The sequence below is a fragment of the Periplaneta americana genome, chromosome 13 (genome assembly GCF_040183065.1).
Source record: "Periplaneta americana isolate PAMFEO1 chromosome 13, P.americana_PAMFEO1_priV1, whole genome shotgun sequence".
NCBI classification, from domain to species: domain Eukaryota; kingdom Metazoa; phylum Arthropoda; class Insecta; order Blattodea; family Blattidae; genus Periplaneta; species Periplaneta americana.
In genome coordinates, this window is record NC_091129.1 from 165,323,658 (window position 1) to 165,349,128 (window position 25,471).

Sequence of the window (25,471 nt, forward strand, 5' to 3'; positions counted from 1 at the left end):
TTATAAAACAGTTATGTTACCAGTTGTTCTGTATGGTTGTGTAATTTGGATTCCCACTATTTGAGAGAGGAACAGAGATGAAGGGTATTTGAGAATAAGGTGCCTAGGAAAATATTCAAATTCACAATGTCTGAAGAGGTTAATATTCATAAACACACAATTATTAACATTTTGTGAGCAAATTTTAGGTATATATTATTTACATTTTTATTTTATTCACGAAACAGTCCTAAAAATGTCACTATATAAAATACCTGAAATGAAATCAAGGGCTGGGTAACTTTCGGTGCTGGACCCCGGACTTATTTCACCGGCATTATCACCTTCATTTCATTCAGACGCTAAATAACCTAGATGTTGATACAGCGTCGTAAAATAACCCAATAAAATAAAAAAATGAAATCAAGGACTGGCGAACGAGATGCAAGTAAAAGATAAAAATAAAGAAAGGAATAACGAAAAAAAGTGCCATGAGATGAATTAACATTGAAGAAAAAGCAGAAGTGAAAGGAAAGGGAGGTTAGTGTCGGTCACTTACATCGTCAGTGCCAACTGTACCGTCTGCTTCTACATTTTGTTTTATTATAATATGCGTGTTCGAGTGTTAGCCAACACCCACGGGGTCGTTAAACTGCCAATATAAATAATCTCATCAAATCCTTTTATAGTGGTTGATTTATTTTATTTACTTTGATCCATCTTTGGCTGCAGAGGTCTCCGAGGCTATATTTGCAATTCGATGCCTTAGGCCACAAAACAAAACACAGTCTTTCATATGTTGTTGGCTGCTTTGATGTTTAAAATTGCATAGTGATGAATTTAGATAATTTCTCCAGCTCTGTAAATGTTTAGTTAATACAAAAAAGTATATTCTCATTTTCAAAGTAATCCACATAAAGGCACAAGCGTCAATTATAAATTAATGACATAGAACAGAAGCAGTAACAGCCATATCGGCAATTGTACACATCAAAGAAAATAATTGTCAAGGACGTAAATAAAATCTATACTAATAATAAATCTGTAGCCGAAATTTTTCTGGTAATTTTCGATTTTCCAAAAATAATTGGTCCTAACATATATAATTAATCACCCTGAAACCGAAAATCGCTTTTTTGAAATTTTTGTTTGTATGTCTGTCTGTCTGTCTGTCTGTCTGTCTGTCTGTCTGTATGTTTGTTACCTTTTCACGCGATAATGGATGAACGGATTTCGATGAAAATTGGAATATAAATTAAGTTCGTTGCAACTTAGATTTTAGGCCATGTGTCATTCAAAATACATTATTTAAAAGGGGGGTTATAAGGGGGCCTGAATTAAATAAATCGAAATATCTCGCTTATTATTGATTTTTGTGAAAAATGTTACATAACAAAAGTTTCTTTAACAATAATTTGCGATAAGTTTTATTCTTTGAAAAATTTTGATAGGACTGGTATTTAACGAGATAAATGAGTTTTAAAATTAAAATAACTGCCATCTAAGGCCGTGTAATGAATTAAAAAACAAATGACTTCGTCTATAAGGGGCCTCGGACAGCAACAATCGAAAGCTATGAAACATAGCCTACAGAGAAAGTTTCTGTGTTTGTATGAAGTAATATCGGAAGCTAAATTAACCGATTTGTATAATTAATTATTAATTCACCATTGGAAAGTGTAGTTTCCGTAGATGGACATAATGCTATAATGTTATTACAGTAACTTCTGATATAATATAATATAATATAATATAATATAATATAATATAATATAATATAATATAATATAATATAAATATAATATGTAATAATATATTATATAATTTAAGTTATTTGAAGGGTTCAGAATCATAATGGGCCAAGCGCCATTTACTGAATACGTAGAAAACAAGGGTTAAAATTAAGTTATTACCATAATTCAATGGAAAGCTATAACAAGTACAATGAAGTATACACAATAAATCTAAATGATGTCAATCTTCATTAAACTGTGGTTGCATGTAATAAAAATTAAGAAACATGTTAAAGGAATTGTCATTGCACCAAATGAGTGTCTCTGGACCAAAATGATCGCATTTTAATTATTTGGATGTAATTTAAATTAAGTAACATATTAAACGATTTATCCTTCTATGAAACACGAATGTTCCCTGGATCAAATGTCCTATTTTAATTATGTAATTACTTTATATTTATTTCTAACGGGTGCAGCGGAGCGCACGGGTACGGCTAGTTCTATAATATAAATATAAAGTATACTTATGTTCCACTATTTCATGATATTCTGAAACAACCAATTCTCTGTCTTTTTTAAATTACGTATTATTCCACTTCGACTAGAAGAAATTTCCCATTGCTCTTTTCTGCTTTGGATTTTGTATTTACTTTATCTCTCTGTTTTCTTACTTTTCCTTTGGTTTTTTGATTCTTCGTCGTCATTTTTCTACGTCCTTTTCTTTCAATTTATCCTTTACTTTTTCCCCTATCTTTTCATAATTTCCTCTTATGTTTTTTTCATTCTTTCTTGCTTTTCTCTTTTAATGTGTAACTTCTGTATTCAACCTACACTAATAATGTAAAGAAAAAAAATGAAAGGATTTTGTGAAACGGAAATTCGACTTCGGTTGCCACGGAACTGTTCACGTCATATCCGATAAACTCAACAGTGTGAATGAGTCCATTCCTAGGTACAAGAGGAGTGCGTAAAACATTATACATAACCTACTTTAAAGACGTTATTATAAATCATGTATGTATTTTTTAAAATGGGAATTGAACGGGTTATATCAGCTGCGTGTCTATGCGGATGACGTGAATATGTTAGGAGAAATTCAACAAACGATTATGGAAAACACGGGAATTTTACTGGAAGCAAGTTAAGAGATAGGTTTGGAGGTAAATCCCGAAAAGACAAAGTATATGATTATGTCTCGTGACTAGAATATTGTACGAAATGGAAATATAAAAATTGGAAATTTATCTTTTGAAGAGGTGGAGAAGTTCAAAATCTTGGGGCAACAGTAACAAATATAAATGATACTCGGGAGTAAATTAAACACAGAATAAATATGGGAAATGCATGTTATTATTCGGTTGAGAAACTTTTATCATCCAGTCTGCTGTCAAAAAATTTGAAAGTTAGAATTTATAAAACAGTTATATTACCGGTTGTTCTTTATGGTTGTGAAACTTGGACTCTCACTTTGAGAGAGTAACAGAGATTAAGGGTGTTTGAGAATAAGGTGCTTAGGAAAATATTTGGGGCTAAGAGGGATGAAGTTACAGGAGAATGAAGAAAGTTGCACAACACAGAACTGCACGCATTGTATTCTTCACCTGACATAATTAGGAACATTAAATCCAGATGTTTGAGATGGGCAGGGCATGTAGCACGTATGGGCGAATCCAGAAATGCATATAGAGTGTTAGTTGGGAGGCCTGAGGGGAAAAAGACCTTTAGGGAGACCGAGACGTAGATGGGAAGATAATATTAAAATGGATTTGAGGGAGGTGTGATATGATGTTAGAGAATGGATTAATCTTGCTCAGGATAGGGACCAATGGCGGGCTTATGTGAGTCGGCAATGAACCTTCGGGTTCCTTAAAAGCCTTGCGGTTGGGGAAACCTCGGAAAAAACCCAACCGGGTAATCAGCCCAAACGGGAATCGTACCTGCGCCCGAGTGCAACTTCGGATCGGCAGGCAAGTGCCTTAGTCGACTGAGCTACGCCGGTGTCATTTTTTTATTTATTTACTCTGACACGTGAATAGATAATTTATTATTATTATTATTATTACTATTATTATTACTATTGGAGGATTGTTATTCATTGCTTATTTAATTCAGTTCAGTAGAGACTCTTAAATATTACAGAAAATTGTATTTGCTTATGTTATTCCATTACTATAATTCCTGGAAGAATGGAGCGTGTGTAATGGGTAGACAAAATAAGAAATGAAGCTGTGCTAGGAAGAGTGGATGAAGAAAGAATAATGTTGAAACTAACTAGGAAGAGAAAAAGAATTTGGCAGGGTCTCTGGCTGAGAAGTAACTGCTTACTGAAAGAAGTACGTAGACTACTGGAAGTGCTGGTGCATAGGAGCAAAGTTCGGGTCAAAATAAGATATCAGATAACAACATTAAGATATAGGCCTATGAATCGCATGAAGGAGAAAAATATAGAAGATTGGAGGATGCTGGTTTTGCAGTGAAGGGCCTAACCTTTGGCAAAAAACTATGGATTATTGAATGAATTTAAGGGTAGGCTATTCTTTTGACCTTATATATTGGAACCTGGAAATTTTCTTTAATATTTCTTAATTTTTGTTCTTTTTTTTTTTCCAATTTTTCCCAAATTCGCGGTTTCTTCTTACTTACATGTTCTTCTATTTTTTCTACTTTTCCTATTTTCTTCCTTTTTATGTTTCCGTTGTTTCGTGTTCCTTTCGCTCTTACTATTTTTCCATTTCTTCATTTTTCTTTCTCTTTATGTATTTCCATGTCGATATTTCCTTATATCGTTTTTTTTTCCGTTAATTGTCTTCTCATATCTTCATTTTCCTTTCTTCCTTTGTTTACATTTTTATTTCTTGGAATTCTTTCTTTGATCTCTCGTTTTTTCATCCCTTCAATTGTCCAATTTCGTCGTTTTTTCTTTCGTTCTTTGTTTCTCTTTTCCCTACATCCCTTCCTTTGTCACAATTCTTTCTTTATTTGTTCTATGTCCCTTTTTATTACTCTTTCATTTTCTATCTCTTTCTTTCATTTCCTTTTTCAACAGTGGCGTAGCCAGGAATTTGAGGTGTAAGGGGCCAAGTTTAGGGAATATTACTTGGCAAATTTGCCTATATGGAACATATTTAAGAGATAGGAATATTTATTGCTTAATACTACGAAATTTGAACTCATTATAGATCTTCCCAAAAGTTGTTATAAAGAAAAATGCATTCTCCGTCATTGCCGAGCGGATGGATAGACGTCGACCTTACACAAGTCCAGTTATTGTGTTGAGAACGGCAGCTTCACAGTTCCTTTGAACATCACCGGTCAATTGAAAACAATTTGTCAACAGAAATATAGGATTTTTGTTATTCTAAATGTTGGTCATTATCGGTAGAAACAGTAAAAAAAACTTTTATTTCAGTATCGAACTCGCTACGCCACTGGTGGATTGTTTTTTCATGGTCTAAATGTAATATGATTTTTTAACATTTCTTGAAAAAATGGGGAGAGGGGCTTCAGCCGGTAAGGCCCCCCTGTCTACGCCACTGATTTCCAGTTTTATCTGAATGTTCTTCTATTCCTTTATATTTAGTCATCCTCTGTGTTGTAGCAGTTGTGATGCCTGCCGCTGTATGTGAGGTTCGCGAGTTCAAACCCGGACGGTGGCCAAGAATTTTAAAGGGTGGTAAATTTTTAACACGACTTTCTCCTGGAGAAAAGTAAAGCTATGTGTCTCACGTTGTAAATTTATCAACAGTAATCTCACTAGAGGTTTTGATTTACCTAGAGAAAATCAAAACTCGAGTGGGATTTTATTGACTATTACACGATTAGAAGAAAGTATATAAAGATTAGAAGTAACGAAGTACTCCAATACAATAAAATATTAATTGACTTACGAAAATACAACTGTCTTCAAATGTATTATTGTACTATCTCAACATTACGCTAGATGGCAGTAGTGTGTTATGATTAGCTGTTTTCATGTTATCAGTTGTGCCAACTATGGAATCTTCATTGAACTCTGTGGACGGTTACTAGTCAAGAAGGCTTTGTTGATTCAGTTTCATTTTTATTGAAACATTTGCATTCCACTTAAATCATCCGGATCCCAGTAATTAACGTCACTTGAAAGATGATTTTCAATAAATCTTAGTATTAAAAAATCTCTGAGACGTGACTATCCATAATAATATATAGCAGAAGCTATAACAAACATAACCTAAATAATATAAACAAGTGTCAGGAAAGTTTTAATTAGGGATGATGAAATAAACAAGAAACATTTTAATTAACGATGATGAAATAAAAAAAAATAAACATGAATAATTTTAAAAGAAACAATTATTGAAAGTACACTTTTCAAATTTGAATGTTTTAGTGATTGATCGTTCAGTTGATGTTATATTGGACGTGTGCGTAAAAGAAGTGAACTCGTTGATGGACATGGTGTATTCCTCAACTTATTCAGGATTTCCGAATGGTGCTCTTCATTTATTTGTAAATAGGGTTTCAGAGAAGATGCACAGCTATGACTAGTGATCTTTATTAATTCTTGTTCTTGCATGCCAATGCGAGTCATATTTGAAACTGCTGTGCATCGACTGGAGTGGTTTCTAATTTTCTGTTTTTTTTTTTGACGTCCAGAAGTGTTGGCAAACAAAGAAACAAATGCTAGGGACGCGATAAAATTAAACAAATGCTAGGGACGCGATAAAATTAAACAAATGCTAGGGACGCGATAAAATTAAACAAATGCTAGGGATGCGATAAAATTTTGCGATAAGCAGCCATGATTGGTTGAAAGACGTCCTTTCGTACAGTTTTATTGGTCCAAAGTAATGTGATGTAGTAAAAGTGTAATAGTCACGTTAAATAATTCTGTCCCTGATGGAAGGCTCCAGACAAAATTGTATACCATTTCTCGTTCACAATTAATTTCGGTTCTGAATAACCTCTGCACCTAAAATCGTCATTAAATACTACTTCCACTTGTTTTTTAAGGAGTAGGCCTCATTGCTGACAAATGTAGAAAATACAAGAAGACGGGCGATTAGAAAACCTAAAAGGAAAATAAAGCGTGTAGGCCAAAACTGTTAGGTGATGACAACCGTTGTGGGATGACGTATCACACGTGTCCTTAGGAATACGCTCCGACCCCTGCGTAATGCATCCACCTGAGTCGACCCCTCGAAGCTTATTATGAAATCCAGAGAAAAGTTAAGAAGAGCAAACAACCGTCTCGATGAGCAAAGATTGGACATGAGTGAAGCTAAATATGGCGTCCCCGTGTTTGTCTATCTGTTGAGGTTGTGACGTATGCTTGGTGTCAGGCACCCTACACTTAAACAGAACCAACGTACAGGCGGAGAATTGTGTAGTAATTGTACGAACTAGGGATGAGGCAAACATTTTGTGTATACATATACAAATCTTCTGTTTCGTGTAATGTTTCAGAACTTTGTTTAGTATATGTTTATTTTAATTTTCTGTCAACAAATTTATGTAAACATTTAATATTGCAAAATTCATGTAGGAGAGTATACTGAGTCCTTCTGGGCTACCTCCAATGGGAGGCAGTTAACAATTTAAAGTTTTAATAATTAGGAAAAATTTATTTCTAAGTCATCAGAAATAAGGAAACGTAGGAAGAATGCAAAAAAAAAAAAATACAAAATTTAAGAAAATATCATAAACTATCTTTTTAATGAAAAAACAGGAGAGTTCTGGCAGTATTTAATCAAAATGTGTGTCTGTTATATGAGGAGCCGTAATTATGACCTGCAAGTTTCCCTAATGAGAACTGTGGTTATGAGAGTCAAACTCATGAAAGAGAACAAAATGTAAAAACTGTTTAAGTAGAGCCTATATACTCGTACAAGTTGGGTCACCGGCTGTGAAGAAACTGCCTACTGAAGGATGCACTGGAAGGAATGGTAAACGGGAGAAAAATTAGTGGCAGAAGAAGCTAGCAGATGATAGACGACATTAAGATATATCGAACATATGAGGAGACAAAGAGTGAGGCAGAAAATAGGAAGGATTGGAGAATGCTGGGTTTGTAGCGAAAGACCTGACCTTGGGCAGAACACTATGAATGAATGAATGAATTAATTAATTAATGGTAAGAGGACTAAGAGGAGGGCAGAAATTAAGAAACATTGCAGAATGCTGGGTTTGTAGTGAAAGACCTGCCATCTGGCAGAACACTATTTACGTATGTATATACAATACATATTGAACTACAAATGAAATTAATAATTTGAACAAAGTTATGTACAGTAACTTAAGAAGCGTAGGATATAGTTAGAATAATAGTAGCTTAATGTGCGCACGATTTTTAAAAAACTACGACTATTTGAACATAACCGAATTTGCTCAACAGAATAACAGGAAATATATCAGTTGTTAAAATAAAATTATGTAACAGCGAAAAGAAACCAAAAAGATTAGCGGTAGGCCTACGTCTAAACTTCTATCTTCAGATAACCATTTCTGGATGATAACAGTGGAAATGGTAGTGATAATGATGATGATGATGATGATGATAATAATAATAATAATAATAATAATAATAATAATAATAATAATATGATCTTCATTAATTTGTTTCTCTGGACTTCTAGTTCAGCAGCAGCAATGTCGACTGTCATATCACAGTAATTCATTCCGTTCATTTGTTCATTTTTCTCTTACTTTCTTACTTCTCCTTCTGCAGGCCAAACTAAAATTTTCGGAGAAATTCTGTTCTAGTTGTCTAATACCAATTCAGTCTGTTCTTAGTGTACCCTATTATAGCAGAACACACTTCTTCAAATTTACAACAAAAATTTCTTTTATAATGTTATTTTGAAGTTTTCATTCTCTTGGTTTCTTGCCAGAGTTCTTAAAAAGGCATTTCAGTTGCTAGCTTCACACCTCGGTGTCGTACGAAATACGGTGTGTTGAGAAATTTAGTTCTTAAATTGACAATCACGGTAAAAGACAATTGAGCTGGAATTTACCAAATACGCGTTGAAGAAAACGATACCAGTTCACTAGTGCAGGATGAAAGTGAAAGAAGAAGAAATTGTCACAGACCTCAATACGGAAATTAAAATTGTTAATTTGCGTTAAAAGAGATTGGAACGAACACAGTTTTATGACAAAGAAATAGCCACGTTTCAGTAATGAAATTATATTAGCCAAAGTATCAAGAATTACAACTGGACAGATAATAAAATCCTTAGGAACATATTTTTGGAAAGTACGAGAAAAGCGAATGAGGGAAATAAATAAGTTAAAAGAAATGTAAATAAATGTTGTAATGTATGTATATATGTATATAATATAAGCAGATCTGTCTGCCTGTCTGTCTGCCTGTCTATCTATCTATCTATCTATCTATCTATCTATCTATCTATCTATCTATCTATCTATCTATCTATCTATCTATCTATCTATCTATCTATCTATCTATCTATCTATCTATCTATCTATCTATCTATCTATCTATCTATCTATCTATCTATCTATCTATCTATCTATCTATCTATCTATCTATCTATCTATCTATCTATCTATCTATCTATCTATCTATCTATCTATCTATCTATCTATCTATCTATCTATCTATCTATCTATCTATCTATCTATCTATCTATCTATCTATCTATCTATATCTATCTATCTATCTATCTATCTATCTATCTATCTATCTATCTATCTATCTATCTATCTATCTATCTATCTATCTATCTATCTATCTATCTATCTATCTATCTATCTATCTATCTATCTATCTATCTATCTATCTATCTATCTATCTATCTATCTATCTATCTATCTATCTATCTATCTATCTATCTATCTATCTATCTATCTATCTATCTATCTATCTATCTATCTATCTATCTATCTATCTATCTATCTATCTATCTATCTATCTATCTCTATCTATATCTATCTATCTATATCTATCTATCTATATCTATCTATATCTATCTATATCTATCTATCTATCTATCTATCTATCTATCTATCTATCTATCTATCTATCTATCTATCTATCTATCTATCTATCTATCTATCTATCTATCTATCTATCTATATCTATCTATCTATATCTATCTATCTATATCTATCTATCTATATCTATCTATCTATATCTATCTATCTATATCTATCTATCTATATCTATCTATCTATATCTATCTATCTATATCTATCTATCTATATCTATCTATCTATATCTATCTATCTATATCTATCTATATCTATCTATATCTATCTATATCTATCTATATCTATCTATATCTATCTATATCTATCTATCTATCTATCTATCTATCTATCTATCTATCTATCTATCTATCTATCTATCTATCTATCTATCTATCTATCTATCTATCTATCTATCTATCTATCTATCTATCTATCTATCTATCTATCTATCTATCTATCTATCTATCTATCTATCTATCTATCTATCTATCTATCTATCTATCTATCTATCTATCTATCTATCTATCTATCTATCTATCTATCTATCTATCTATCTATCTATCTATCTATCTATCTATCTATCTATCTATCTATCTATCTATCTATCTATCTATCTATCTATCTATCTATCTATCTATCTATCTATCTATCTATCTATCTATCTATCTATCTATCTATCTATCTATCTATCTATCTATCTATCTATCTATCTATCTATCTATCTATCTATCTATCTATCTATCTATCTATTCTGGTAGAGTTAAGGCCATGAGGCCTTCTCTTCCACACTACCAGAAGTGGAATACATAATAAACCAATGACAAAAATAGTAAAGTCATGCTTAAAAATAAAAATAATTTTCATGCACATTAACAAGCTTACACGGGCTATAATGAAATATTAACTAAACATGATACATAATTAAGTTATTTACCATTCATATCCTAATGCTACTTTATGATAGGCCTACATGACAATTAATATACACAAAGAGTAATCTATAAAAAATCGGCTAACACTCACAAATCAATTTCATATAAAAGTATGTAATTCTTAATTCTTAATTTAAATTGACTAACCGTTCGGCAATCCCTGACATGACGAAGCAAGGAGTTCCATAGGCGACAAACTGACGCTGTGAAAGAGGATGAGTAGAAAGAGGTACGATGACGAGGAACGGATAATGAGGCCTGATGTTGATTCCGTAACGTTGTAAGATATTCAAAGAGAGTGCTCAGATATTTTGGAGTAGAAGTGAATAATATTCTAAACAGAAGAGATAAAGAATGTGCTATTCTACGTTCCTTTAGGCGGACCCAAGAAAGAACTTCAAAAGATGGCGATATGTGGTCAAATTTACGAGTATTGCAGATGAAGCGGACACACACATTATGAACACGTTGTAGTGATGATATAAAGAAAAGAAGAAGATTAGGAGATGGAAAAGCATACGGACGAGTAGAAAGAGGGAAAGACAATAAGAAAAGTAGAGAAAAATAAGAAGACGGAACGGATACGAGAATGAGAACAAAGATGAGCAGAAAGCAGACAAGAAGGAGAGAAGGACAAGGAAGTAAAGGATATTATGAATAAAAGGAAATAAATAATTTTATTATTGGAAGGAGAGGGAAAGTAATTGTAGATGCTGTACTTCTAAACTGATTCAATGAAGAAGGGCCGCCACTGACTGCGGAGTGCAGACAGATATCGTGTGTGGGGGTCGCGTGGAGTGTTTGACAAAGGTGACAGGTGCTCGCTGAGTGTTATCGTCATCCTGTCGACCCCACGTGACTCAGGCATGTCACGTATGTCCCACACTTGGGTTCATATCCACTTCCGTGCACTCAGTTTGGCACTCTACAGTTGTGAGTGAAACTTAGCCTGCTAATGTTGTACAGTACTACCATGTCTGTGTTCTATGCAAGTGTAAGATGTGCGTGGCAACGAAGATGATGATGATGATGATGACGATGATGATATAAACACACATCACATGAATTTGAAGCATTGCTTGATCCGTTCCTGTCTATATTGTCTAATAGATATTTCAGAGCTCTCCAGTTTCGAATAATAATAATAATAATAATAATAATAATAATAATAATAATAACAATAATCATCATTATCAAATATTTACCTGAAATTTGTGTCATATAAATTGCTATGAATTCTGTACCCCTAACATGTACAGTATATTTTGGATAAAATTGGGTTACATGTATCATTGAAATATCAGTAGTATCTACTTACTTACAAATGGCTTTTAAGGAACATATTGAAAAGTGATGAAGTGTTTACAGTCTTATTATACATATTCAATTAATAAAACAATTATTAAGGCTACTTTTTGACTCCCTCGCAATTTGAATAGACTATAGAATATGATCTTGTAGTATTTTTATGTGAACGTTAGGACGCTGTATTACTTAAAGTAAAAATCAAGGAATATATTATTACATAGATTATAAAAGTAGGCCTAAACCTATCTGCAATATTTCTGTGGCCGGGAGGAAAAAGGTCTTAAGTAAACATTTTATACTTTTCAGGAGAGCAGTAGAAAGACTGAAATTGGTGTCAATTACAGAGTTTTTGTAATTAAGAGGTTTTTCCTGGATATTATTTGTTTATATTTCTTCTAAAATAGGTAATGTTGCTCATTTAACAACTTACTTCATTATTTGTAAAATTAGCCGCACATAAGCCCTTTTAAGACTAGAATCCAAACTGAGTAGTAGAGACTATTTAAACATAAGACCTTTTTCATATCAAAATAAATGAGAAATGTAAATTATTAGGAATGCAAAATGGGTCCGAAGCAATTATAGGACTGTTTACCCTGGTGCTTGAAGTTTTAAAAAGAAAGGGCATGTATGTGATAAAATGGCTAACATACAAGTTAGACCTTTTTAATAGGGAAACATGGAAAGTAAACATGTGATGGTCTGTAAGGAATAAAGTATTAAAAATTCTTAAGTCCTTTATTCTGTGTGTGCTCGATCTAAATTCAGATATTCTCTACGCCACTTATATAACCCCAAAAGGTTTCACTTTCATATCATCAATAAAGCATTAATCTTATAATTAGTGACAAATACGTCATGGCATTCACTATAATAATATTTCATTTTTAATGGTAATAATGTCATATCCAATACACAGACAGCTGTACTCAGAAAATTACACACCAGAGAATTTTCTTCTTAAACCGGAAGTAGAAAAAACTAGGTAATGGTAATACCATTATTGAGTTCTTAGTATATGGTTATTTATCCCCACATACCAAGTTTCATGTCACTGAACCACATGCCTCAAAAGTTATTTAGTTTGTGCGGGACTTTTAACTAACTCTGTGTCTAATATTAATACGTACACATTTTGTAAACTTTATTTTCAAATTCCTATCATCGATCAGTTCTGTTTTCTCCATCGTTCGAAAAGTCTTTCATCATAAATGAAAAAAAAAAAAAAATGTATCAGAAGTGACAAAAGTAGGGTTCCACGGAGGTTGTGATATTAGGGGAACTCAGAGGAAAGCGTCTCCATGTGTAATTTGATCTGTTGACCAAATCGGATTGTCTGCTAAATCCAACACAGATTCGACTTACGACCAATATCTTGCAATATCTTAATCACTACCCTTCGTACTAACTACTTAGTACGAGCCGGGAACCCGCCTCGAAGCCGTTAGCTCTGTGCCCGCATTTGTATTGTTATCATTATCAGTTCATTTCATTATATCCATCAGACCCAGAGATACCAGCCTCCAAGCCGTTACCCCGTTACCCCGGTACTCCGAATGTGTACTGCACAATTCGCCTTTATATAGTAATATTAGGCTACGCGGAACATTCGGAAGAGATAAAAATTGTGCAAGGGTTGCAAATTTTTTGTTACATATACAGCATTTTCCTTTCATACGTAGCCTAACTTAGATATTTTTCTACCAAATGAGACCTATTTAAATTATCTAACCGTATGTAGCTATTTATACCCAAACCCATACTTTCTGAACTCGAAATTGCGATAGAAAATCTGAAAAACTATGTCTCTAGGTATCGACCAAATTCCAGCAGAATTAATACAAGAGGGTGGAAGCGCATTTCTAAGAAATAGATTTGGAAGTAAATCCCTAAAAGACAAAGTATATGATTATGTCTCGTGACGAGAATATTGTACGAAATGGAAATATAAAAATTGGAAATTTATGTTTTGAAGAGGTGGAAAAATTCAAATACCTGAGAGCAACAATAACAAATATAAATGATACTCGGGAGAAAGTTAAACACAGAATAAATATGGGAAATGCCTGTTATTATTCGGTTGAGAAGCTTTCATCATCCAGTCTGCTGTCAAAAAATCTGAAAATTAGAATTTATAAAACAGTTATATTACCGGTTGTTCTTATACAGTTGTGAAACTTGGACTCTCACTTTGAGAGCGGAAAATTGGTTAAGGGTGTTTGAGAATAAGGTGCTTAGGAAAATATTTGGGGCTAAGAGATATGAAGTTACAGGAGAATGGAGAAAGTTACACAACCCAGAACTGCACGCATTGTATTCTTCACCTGACATAATTAGAAACATTAAATCCAGACGTTTGAGATGGGCAGGGCATGTAGCACGTATGGGCGAATCTAGAAATGCATATAGAGTGTTAGTTGGGAGGGCGGAGGGGAAAAGACGTTTGGGGGATGGCGAGACGTAGATGGGAAGATAATATTAAAATGGATTTGAGGGAGGTGGGATATGATGATAGAGACTGGATTAATCTTGCTCAGGATAGGGACCAATGGCGAGCTTATGTGAGGGCAGCAATCAACCTCTGGGTTCCTTAAGAGCCAGTAAGTAAGTAAGTATGTAGGAGAAACTGCACTTTGTGTCCTGCTAGCTGCAGCGACCACACCATGTTGACAATACCAGTTCTCGTCCGATCGCGTCAACTTGTATACACACTCCTCGACTTCCGCCAAATTACACTCTATAGTTTGATCCTATAGTAACGGTATCTTTTGAGTTCGAGCCCCGAAAATGTGTAATTGTTTATTACAGGTATATATAATTGAAGGAAAAATCTAAAAATCTGTATACACTATGTTCGACTTCCGCCAAGTTATAGTCTGCAGTTTAGACCCAGTGACGGCATTATTTTCTGAGTTCTAGCCCCGAAAGTATATAATGAATTTTTATGGTAATTAATTGTGAAGATAAGTTTGAAACCCTGCTGATTTAATGAATGACAGTATAGCTCCAGTCTATCTATAAGTTCGAACTATATAACGGAGGTAATGTTATCAATTGAGAGATGACGATCAGATTAGTTTGGAGTATACAATCATGTAGGAAACACGTGATTTCTTGCACATTGAATAATTTCGAGGGAAAAATTGTTCCGGGGCCGGGTATCGAACCCGGGACCTTTGGTTAAACGTACCAACGCTCTCCCACTGAGCTACCCGGGAACTCTACCCGACACCGATCCAATTTTTCCCTCTATATCCGGAACAATTTTTCCCTCGAAATTATTCAAATTAACTTTACAGGGACTTATTCCTGAAAGCTTAATTTGCATAATACACGTCACTGTACGTAACAGAAAACCACAATTTAAAGTCACACAGAGTTAGTGTGCACTCAAATGTTGGTTGCTTGACTGTTGTCAGCCCACTTTTAAGGTCTGTGGATAGAGGGAAAAATTGGATCGGTGTCGGGTTGAGTTCCCGGGTAGCTCAGTGGGAGAGCGTTGGTACCTTTAACCAAAGGTCCCGGGTTCGATACCCGGCCCCGGAACATTTTTTCCCTCGAAATTATTCAAATTAACTTTACAGGGAGTTATTCCTGAAAGCTTAATTTGTTTCTTGCACATTGTTGTGTACTAATAGGTTGTATATTTGGAACTCAACATGCCTTTCAGTTCTAAATACAGACCTTCTGTAAAAATGTCCTACTGAACTTTATGTCCCACTGTGAATTTTGCTTTAAAACCTAAAATTATTACTTCAATATATGTTCGTCCATTAAAAAAAAAACTGTGTTAGAGTGTTGTCTATATGTAAAGCCTTTTCTGACGAAGTGGAGTTAAACGAATTCTAACTGTTCGATTCCAGCAACTTCCTATGATTGTCGTGCATAACGTATATTGTATTCAATTAAATCAGTTTGAAAATTTCACGTCAAATGTTTGTCTTATGTTGCGCCAGTGATAATGGCGACCTTCCCCACTGAATGCAACGAAATAAAGAAGTTCTCTTTCATTGACACAGAACCCTCTCTCATGTCTAGTTGTCCCAACGTATTTAAAAGCATTCGTTGAGAAATTGGGATTCACCATAAAATTGCCTCGAGTTCATTTCATACAATTTATGTCCTTGTGCACCAGGTTTTCAACAGAACAAACCTAAGTTGGAAAGATAATACAAACTGTTGTCATTATAGACGAAAAACAAATTTTAGATAGTCGCAAAATTACGATGAAACAAATTATCCTTTCCAAAATGTTTCTGTAACCTGTCCCACCCAATTACTCCATAACTTCTGTTTCGTGAAGATGTACCTCACATCCCAGCAGGCAGTTTAAACTGATCGTAGAGGAAGTTATGAGTAATCAAAGAACCCTTTCCGAGAAATTGCAGTGGCCATTCCACCTAAATGTTCTGTTTTGTGAAGTTTCTCGGGTATGTACTGATCCGTTTCTTCTATTAATGTCTGATTTAGTATGGAGGACGGAACGGAACAATAGCAGCGTGTTTCTTTGTAAATACAGCGGACATTTTGCAATGGTCTTTCAGCAACTCACAGCTGCTGTAACTCAGCAAAAATGAATAGCTGAATTAGCGCTGTCCCGGCTGAACGCAGCCATGGCAGCAACTGAGAAACTTCTAAAATATAATCCATGTTACTATGAATTTTTCTATTTCAATGTAATATACTTTTGAAAGTAAATAGCATATATGTCATGCTTTTAAAATCGATATGTTACGATTTTTAATAGTATAGTACAGGGACCGTCAAGTGACTACACTCTCATGCGTACGTACAAACCCTCAAGCCCTGACGTACGGCTGCGGGCAAGGGTAGCTGCTTCCACAGTGGCGGAGCTAAGAACTTGTATGTGAACCAAATTTGTGATAAGAATGTAAATTAATTTCAGCTTTTAATTGAAGCACGCTTTCACTGTTAATTGCACTATAGTGAAAAACAGTACTCTATACAATTTTGTACAGTTAACTATATACGAAACAAATTTTTGCATGTTTGCACAATAATGAAACAAAACAAAATATACACTTTTATACAGATTAATATACTGTTTGTCTTCTTCTCATTGCTATACAATTCAATTAACAAAATAAAACAACAGTACAAACGTTGTCATTCAAATACAATTCTCTAATAATAGTACTTTTTCTTAAACATGAGACATCCGCTGCGATTTTTGCAGTTTTCTGTTAATAAGCAGCTATTTAATTCTCGGAGCTATTGTTTTAGTACCAGCCAATCGCAAACATGTTTCAATTGTTCATCACTTAGTTGTTTCTGTGACGTGACTTTGTAAACTTCATTAAACAAAACAGTGTTTCGCATACGTAGGTTGTCCCGAACATTTACAACGTTCTTGCAGCACGATTGTACTGTTTAGGAAACCTTTCTCGTGGAAAACAAGTATAGAAATGGTTAATACTTTTTGTTTTGATACTTATCCTTTAGCTCAATATCGCTTTGTAAATCAAGTATTTCTAATTGTAGTTCAGCAGGAATATCCAGGACACTCACTGAAAAAGATATTGCAAATATCTTAAATTGTCGTTCAAGATCTCTAATATCCTCAAATCTACGTTCGAAACTTCGCACAATTGTTGCATTATTCTTATATATTCTTTCATGTCCAAGGCTTCTAACAGGTTTCCCATGTACATCCATAAATAAGGCAGTTTCATTTCTAAGTGCGAGAAAACGTTCCAGAATTTTTCGACTTCACCACCTTACCTCGGTATGGTAGAGTAAATCCCCATACTGTTAATACCATTAAGCAGTGCCCTGAAGTCGCCGTGATTGAGTCCTTTAGACCGTATGAAATTAATTGTTCGCATAACAACATCCATTACATTGCTAAGGTTCATGTTTTAGCACATAAATATTCCTGGTGCAAAATGCAGTGCACCGGTGCCCCCAAGCGACCTCGATAGGTTCCACCACTGATAGACTGCAGTGTACAGCTGTACTGCCCGCAGTGGAAGCCGTAAGCAGGCCTGTACGCCCTCTCGCGATCTTGACTCGACTTGGCGGAGCCTGGTATAGTATTTATTTAGATATTTATTTAGTATTCCTCTGAGCTGGTGAAAATTTACAATATTGGCTACAATGAAAACAACTAAGTAACGTCTAATGACATGACCGTTAAACGAAAAAGATACCTAATGGAAGGTGTGTATTTGACGTTGTAATCGGGACATTATGTAAATGGGCATACATTGTCATACATTTGCTATTTGCAGGTAACACTACCAAAGCTGTGAAGGGGTATTATGCAGAGAGAATTGAGTGTATTCTAAGAACCTGTCACTCATCTAATCTTTTCTTACCTCAAGGAACAAGACTGGAAACTGAATTTATTTAGTTAGTTATTAAACTAGATTATACAGGATGTTTAAAAAATACGGGGCATAATTTCAGGTATGTATTTCCCACATGTAGACAATGAAAATAGTTCATTACAACATGTGTCCGGAAATGCTTCATTTCCGAGTTATGGCCTTCACAACATTGAAATTCACCGGAACGTTTTTCTTTCCGCAGGTCGTTGTCATTACAGAAGATGTTCAAAATGTCCACCTCCTGCTTGAATACAGACCTCACATGGATGTCTCATTGACCTGCGAACACGATCCCAAACTCCAGGACTATTGCGTTTGTCCTCAGAACATGTCACAATTCGATTCCGAAGGGATTCCAAATCAGGCACCGGAGACGAATAAACCAATGATTTTAAATGGCCCCACAAGTAGAAATCGATAGAAGGAGTCATGTTCACAGCCTCCAGAATCTCCTCCTGTACTTCTGGAGTTGTAGATCTTGGTCGTCCCCTTCCCAAACCAGGAGAGTTAAATTTTCCATACTCGCACAGACGGTAATGGAGACGTACAAATGTCTTCCGATCTGGACATTGTCGCTGTGGGTACCTCTCCTGGTACAAACGACGAGCCAGCGCAGCATTGCCGTCCGCCTTACCGTACATGAAGTTTATCTCTGCCAGCTCTTGATTTGAATACATGTCGCACAGTCTAACGCCTACATAACACTGAATGTAACCTTCGCCTCGGAATGAACTGTCAGAGTGCCCACTTAATGCCCTCTTTGACGGCAACGACCTGCGGAAAAAAAAACGTTCCGGTGAATTTCAATGTTGTGAAGGCCATAACTCGGAAATAAAGCATTTCCGGACACATGTTGTAATGAACTATTTTGATTGTCTACATGTGGAAAATACATACCTGAAATTATGCCCGGGTATTTTTTAAACATCCTGTATTGTAGTTGAGGATATTTAGCGTCGATGGAATTGGTGATTGCGAGATGAGGCCGAGGATTTGCCATAAATTACCTGACATTTGCCTTACGGTTGAAGAAAACCTCGGGAAAACTCCTATCAGGTTATCAGCCCAAGCGGGAATCGAACCCAGCTTCGGGTCTGCAGGCAAGCGCCTTAGCCGAGCTACGCCGGTGGCTGGAAACTAATAGAGCCGTGGCAGTGTAGATCAGTGGTACTCATTACGCGGCCCTCAAAAGACTTTTATGGCTGCTCCTTAGCTATTACGGTACTATTGCTACACTTTTTCTGAGATTTTTTTTTCATCATTATCCAAACAAGTCTAAGATCTAAGGCCCATTGCGGTCTCATCATTCTCGTTCCATCTTTTTGGACGGCCTAAATATCTCTACCCTTGGAAGACAGTATTGTACCATGGCTATTTAAAGACTATTACGTTTCATTCGTTGGACTTGGTTTTTTCACTGCTGCTGGCACTTTTTAATTTCTGTAATAATATGCAACTGGAAAAACATTGATTACCCTGCATCATTGCTGCCAGTGAAGATTTTCAAAAACAATAGCGTACATTGAAATTTATATAACAAATATTCAAAATATTCTCAATCAAGAATAGAAAAACTGAAAATGTTAAAAATGTCCGTAAGATCTGAACAGAAAGTTATCTAGTCCACTGCACATAGCCTAAAGAAGTACAGTATTGACAACAAAAACACGTACCACGTCTGCAGAAATTAAGCAATTTACAGATGAGAAGATTATTATGAAGTGTCTCCTAGTTGTATGTGACACTTTATTTTCTAAATTTCCAAATTCAAAACAGAGAACAGATGAAATAAAACAACAACTCAACCTGCTCGTGTTAGTATGATTTTGCAGATGAGCAGCAGAGTCCGCCTTTCAACTTCAAAATACCAGTAATATGTGTTAGTTCTGTTAATTTAAATTGTAATAATAATAATAATAATAATAATAATAATAATAATAATAATAATAATAATAATAATAATAGGCCAAATAATTCAATAATTAAAAATCTTTGGGCTTCAGTACTGTGAAATGCATTGTAGTTCTCAGAAAATTACTATGTGTCACTTTTGGCTCTCCTCTAATTTCTAGCGAACCACCAGAGTCCGTGGATATCCAGAGTACCGCAATCGTTTGAGCCGGCAAATGCCGACAAATCCGCCATTGTTAGTCCAGCGCGCGCTATGCAGTATACAGTTGTATAGGGAAAGAATGTAATTTAAATGCGAAAAAATGCAATGCTGCTGTGTTCAGAACTGTTCACAGAGAACTGAAAATAGCGCACATTTGTTTTCTCTGTGAGAAGGTAAAAGAAATAAGGAAAAAGGAAAGAAGTGACTATAAATATAAAAAGGAACGATCCGCTACCTAAGCGAGCATACATTGTGAGATTAATGGAAGACTGTATTTTTATATTTGTGTTTTTTTTTCAAAATTTGGGCCCCAAAATATTTTTATAAATCTAATCTAGAATTTAAGTTGTTTCAGCAATGATATTTCTACATAAAACATATGAAAATCACGTACCAATTAGGATCAGTGTCAAATGTTTACCATCTTCTCCCTTTCAAATCAAGCATTTCTGAATTTAATCCTATTTGCTATTTGCAAGAATGACATAATACTTTTGTGAAAGTTCTGAATTCATTCTTGAGACAAGATTGTATTGTTTCGCTCGATTGGAAAATACAAAGACCGTAGAAACTAGAAACCCTATTAAGTTTAGACTGATGTGAAATTTCAATTTTCTAAACTATTCTAGGTAGATCAATAAAATTTTGTACTTTTAATTTGTAATTTTAAATAATTGTGTAAATTTAGGTTTTCAAAAATTGCAGCCTTTGAAGTACGTGTAACACCTGTTGGATTCTATGAAGAAATATTTCGAGAAGTCGAGAAGATACACTGGCTCAATCGGAAATCTAATATAATACATAATGTATGAAATATAGCGTAATTTCCAAAATGGTCGCAGAATTCAGAGTGGAGGTCGTGGACGGAGAATTTAGATTAACAGTCAGAGCGCGCAACCTTTTAAAAATGTGACCCTAAACAGCTGATGGACCGGTCGTATATCATGAAAATTGGCAGAAGGCATCTTTAGATCATAAATGAATTTTTAAAGATAAAAGCTTAGGGTGCTATTCATAGACATTTCGCAGCACGCGCTACGAGCGTGCTAAGCTAGCCCCGGCTATCCACTGGTTACTAGTACAGAATTCAAATCATATCCTATCGCTGATCATCCACCGGAAGCCCGCGCTAAAAATGTCTATGAATACGGCCCAAACAAAGGATTTTTTTTACAAAAAAATGAAAAAATCTCACATCAGTGTATCCTTGGGGACATTATACTGAAATTACTAACTTCTATATTTTTAAAGCTAAACTCACAAAATGTTTATCACTAGTATATCTGGTTGATAACTCATGTACAAAATTTCGTCTCACTCTATGATAAGTGGTTTGCATTTTATTAATAACATAATTATATACTGTATTGGTTAATGCAAAATGTTCTTGCGTCACAATTTACATTATTTTTAATTGATATTCAGTTACAAGATTCTTTATATACATTGGAACAAACATTACTATTGGAATTTTCTGTACAGCGAATGGGTAGCTAAATTACTAGGAATTTTTATGACTATAATTTTTTTTTATTTTTCATAATAAAAATTCTAGTAATTTTCTTGTTAATTTTATAGCAAAACCATATAGTAAGCTTTGATTCCATGTATGTAAGGAGCCATATAAGTGGAAATCACTTAAGAATAATGTCAATTGTAGTGCAAGCGAATTTTTATATAAAGCGGTTCAATATTTTAATGTAATATGTAATAAAATGCAAACCACGTATCATTGGCGGATACAATTTTGTACACTTGTCACTATTAAGCAGATATACCAGTGATCAAAATTTGGTAAATATAGCTTCGTAAGTATGGTAGTTATTGATTTCACTGTTGTGAACTCTTAAAACTAATGAACTTCGTGAGATTTCAGTATAGTGTCCCCTTATATGCGGAAGTCGGAGAGTTTGCACGAGGAATGCAGTTGGAAATGTTTGGATTTATTGTTATTTTATTTGCAACATTGTTGTTTTCATTTCTTACTTGTAATTTATTAAGTTCATGCTGCTGTAATACCTATAACTCTTACGTTTATGAAGGAGTGTATTGAACACTTAAATGTATATTTATGCTGTAATAATTATTAAATAAAGTTTCTATACATTAATATGTTGACTGACAATAATGTTCTAAAATGTAAGAAAATCCTTTAGAAGTTTTTGCCCTTAAAAATTAATAATACCTGAGTTTTATTTTAAATATTCCTATCCCTAGCGTGTTGAAAAGGAATAACAATGGCGGCCGACTCGGTGATTGCACTATTCTGGTATATCCACGGACTCTGCGAACCACTGGTATAGTGAGACATCTGCAGGGGAGATACAGCGATATTTCCTTGGAAGTAATTACCTACTACCTGTGGCTAACGAGAAAGAGAATATTAAAATAGGCTCTAAAATACTCGGGATGTCATCCATACAGACACAATGGCAAATTGGCTTCTCTTCTGTGTAAGGATGTACAAAACTAACACGGCATGCATTAAACATTATCTAACTTTTAAACAAAACTTTCAAAGTGATACCACAGTCTAGTATATACAGTCACGAAGCTGAATACTTAATAAATTTGCATACATAGACAGTTGAAATATGCATCCATAGATAGTTGCTAACCACCAGGATCGCTACTATCGCTTCATCACAGACCCTTTCCCCAGCAGACGATAAAATATGTTGTACTTTCTATATCGTATTTTTTTTTAATTAACACCTTCCTTCCACTATTGAAATATGAAATACATAAGGTTTATATATTATTTTCATAAAGTATATATAATATTTTATAAACTCACCTTCCTGGATCTTTCGGAAGAAGGATAGCTCTGATCTCTTTTCCTTACAATATTTATAGTACCACAAACATCTCCTTGTCCCATATTATTATTCAAATTATTGTATTTCAGCCATTTACAGTTATTACAACCGATAACGAACATTTCACAGTTTACACAACTTTTCACAACAATGAGAAATACGGCACAGTCAATGCCTTTTAGATCTAGACTAGGCCGTAATATTATGTTCGGGTTTTCTATTTCAGTGTATGTAACTCAGTGAAATACTGTATTATATTACAACTTTATTGCATATCATTGCTAAGTTTTATTTAGTGTAATGTGTCCATGAGTTCCCTTTACTTCTTGTTGCAGAAATAATTACAAAACTCTGTTATTTTAATGTGAAGAGAATTTTACATGTTAACATAATCTTTTCGCATCAACATTTTAAGTTTAGAATGGAAGCTATTTTGAGGTTCAATGAAAAAGAATTTATATTGTGATTTCAATTTAGCACATCTACCTTCCTTAATTGTAGACAGAAAATGTATCATACCACTCCTATGAAATTAGTGTACGTACGATTGTGTTACTTCGTCTGTTAGGTAGTAGATAAATACAATAGGCTAATTCAGTACTCAATTGTATCAAAATACAGACAAATAGAATGTGACGGGTGTCATACATGACATTATGTTTAATTATACTATATAATTGCGAATATAGGAATATAAGTTAAATATAGTAAACATAACCTATAATTTCCATATGACATAACATACATATGTCATGGCAGGGCATGGGAGATCACTAAAATTAGACAGAAAGGGGCAACTGGTACAGTAAATATAACCTATACTTTCAACATGTCTAAATATCCGTGCGGTGCAACTGAAAATTATTGAATCGTGCATAAATTAATGTGCAAGAATTTCGTAATATTTAAGGTAGGAGGATGGTATATTTTCGTCAAAAATGCCAAAAAAAAAAAAAAAATTGAAAAAAAATTTTTTGTCCTAAATTGTAGCGGAAGGTATGCTTGTTAAATTCCACCTCCCTCCATGCCCTAGGCCTGTAATAGACGCCATTTTTAAATGCCTGCTTATGTCACTGTGTGTCTAGATGCCACGCCTCTTCTTCCCTCACTCGTAACTTTTCAATATAACTTCGTATTTAGCGGGCCTATTACTCTACTCAAACGTTTACAAGTTTACAATAGATTGGAGCTTACAGAATTAAAAGTGTACATAAATTGTATGCCAGAAGGCATTAGCAATCAATATTCAACCAAAGAAGATGTAATGACTTTACTATCCCTCTGCACTCAACAGTTTGTTTGCATCTGACTACACATGAGCCTTCGTGTTTTTATGCATAGTGTTTGTTAGTTATATTATAGAAATAGTGGTTGGAAGTGTAGCCTACATGTGAATTAGTTTCAGTGTTTAGTTGAGGTATTCGTTTCGTTAGTAAACTGCAGTGCAAGAAACTAATAATAAATTCGAATTTTGTGAGTGAAAATTATATGTATGTATGAATTTATTCACACTGCAATGGGTATATACCCGGTGGCAGTGGTAACTAATTACACACAATAATTATAATAATAAACTTATTAATTAAAAATATAATTAATAATAATACTAATAATTAATACAAATAATTAATAATAATAATAATTTATTTATTTATTTATTTATTTATTTATTTATTTATTTATTTATTTATTTATTTATTTATTTATTTATTTAGAATATTAACGTGCAAAACAACAGCACAAGGCCAATTAAAGTTTAGCACGATACAAAACAGAACAAAACAACAAATGATGATGAGAATGAATGATAGAAAATGGCAATGAGATGAAATACAAACAATATAATAGTCTACATGAATCATAGATCAAATAAAAATTATAAAATCATAAATTAGTACAATAAGATAATTGAAATAATGGAATAGTCTACCTTAATCAATTGACCTGACCAAATGCAAGAGAAAAAAAATGGATAAATAATTATTAAAATTAGATCAGTGAGAAAAAAACTCAGATATACTACACATTAAATGGATCCAAGTTGAATCCATGCAAATTAGCATATTTAATGCATCTGCAGACCGGAGAGAGAGATTTAGGATTCTTATTATAAAACAATTTATGAAATCTTAAACCATTAGCAGGAATACGAAGACTGATATTGCTTATGAAAGATTCACAATCAATATCACCCTTAATGACTTTACAAAAAAATAAATAATCAAGATCCTGACGTCTGGTGAACAAACTACCGCAATTGAAA

General features: G+C 34.0%; 1 long non-coding RNA gene and 1 other non-coding gene across 2 annotated transcripts in view; both read left to right on the plus strand.

The window, feature by feature from the left end:
• The window catches only part of LOC138711671 (uncharacterized), a 229,271-nt gene that overhangs the window by 46,983 nt on the left and 156,817 nt on the right, over positions 1-25,471 (plus strand). The gene's annotated exons all lie outside the window — the stretch shown is intronic.
• Positions 15,401-15,472, plus strand: TRNAK-CUU (transfer RNA lysine (anticodon CUU)). The gene has a single exon. It is a non-coding gene; the product is annotated as a tRNA-Lys (tRNA).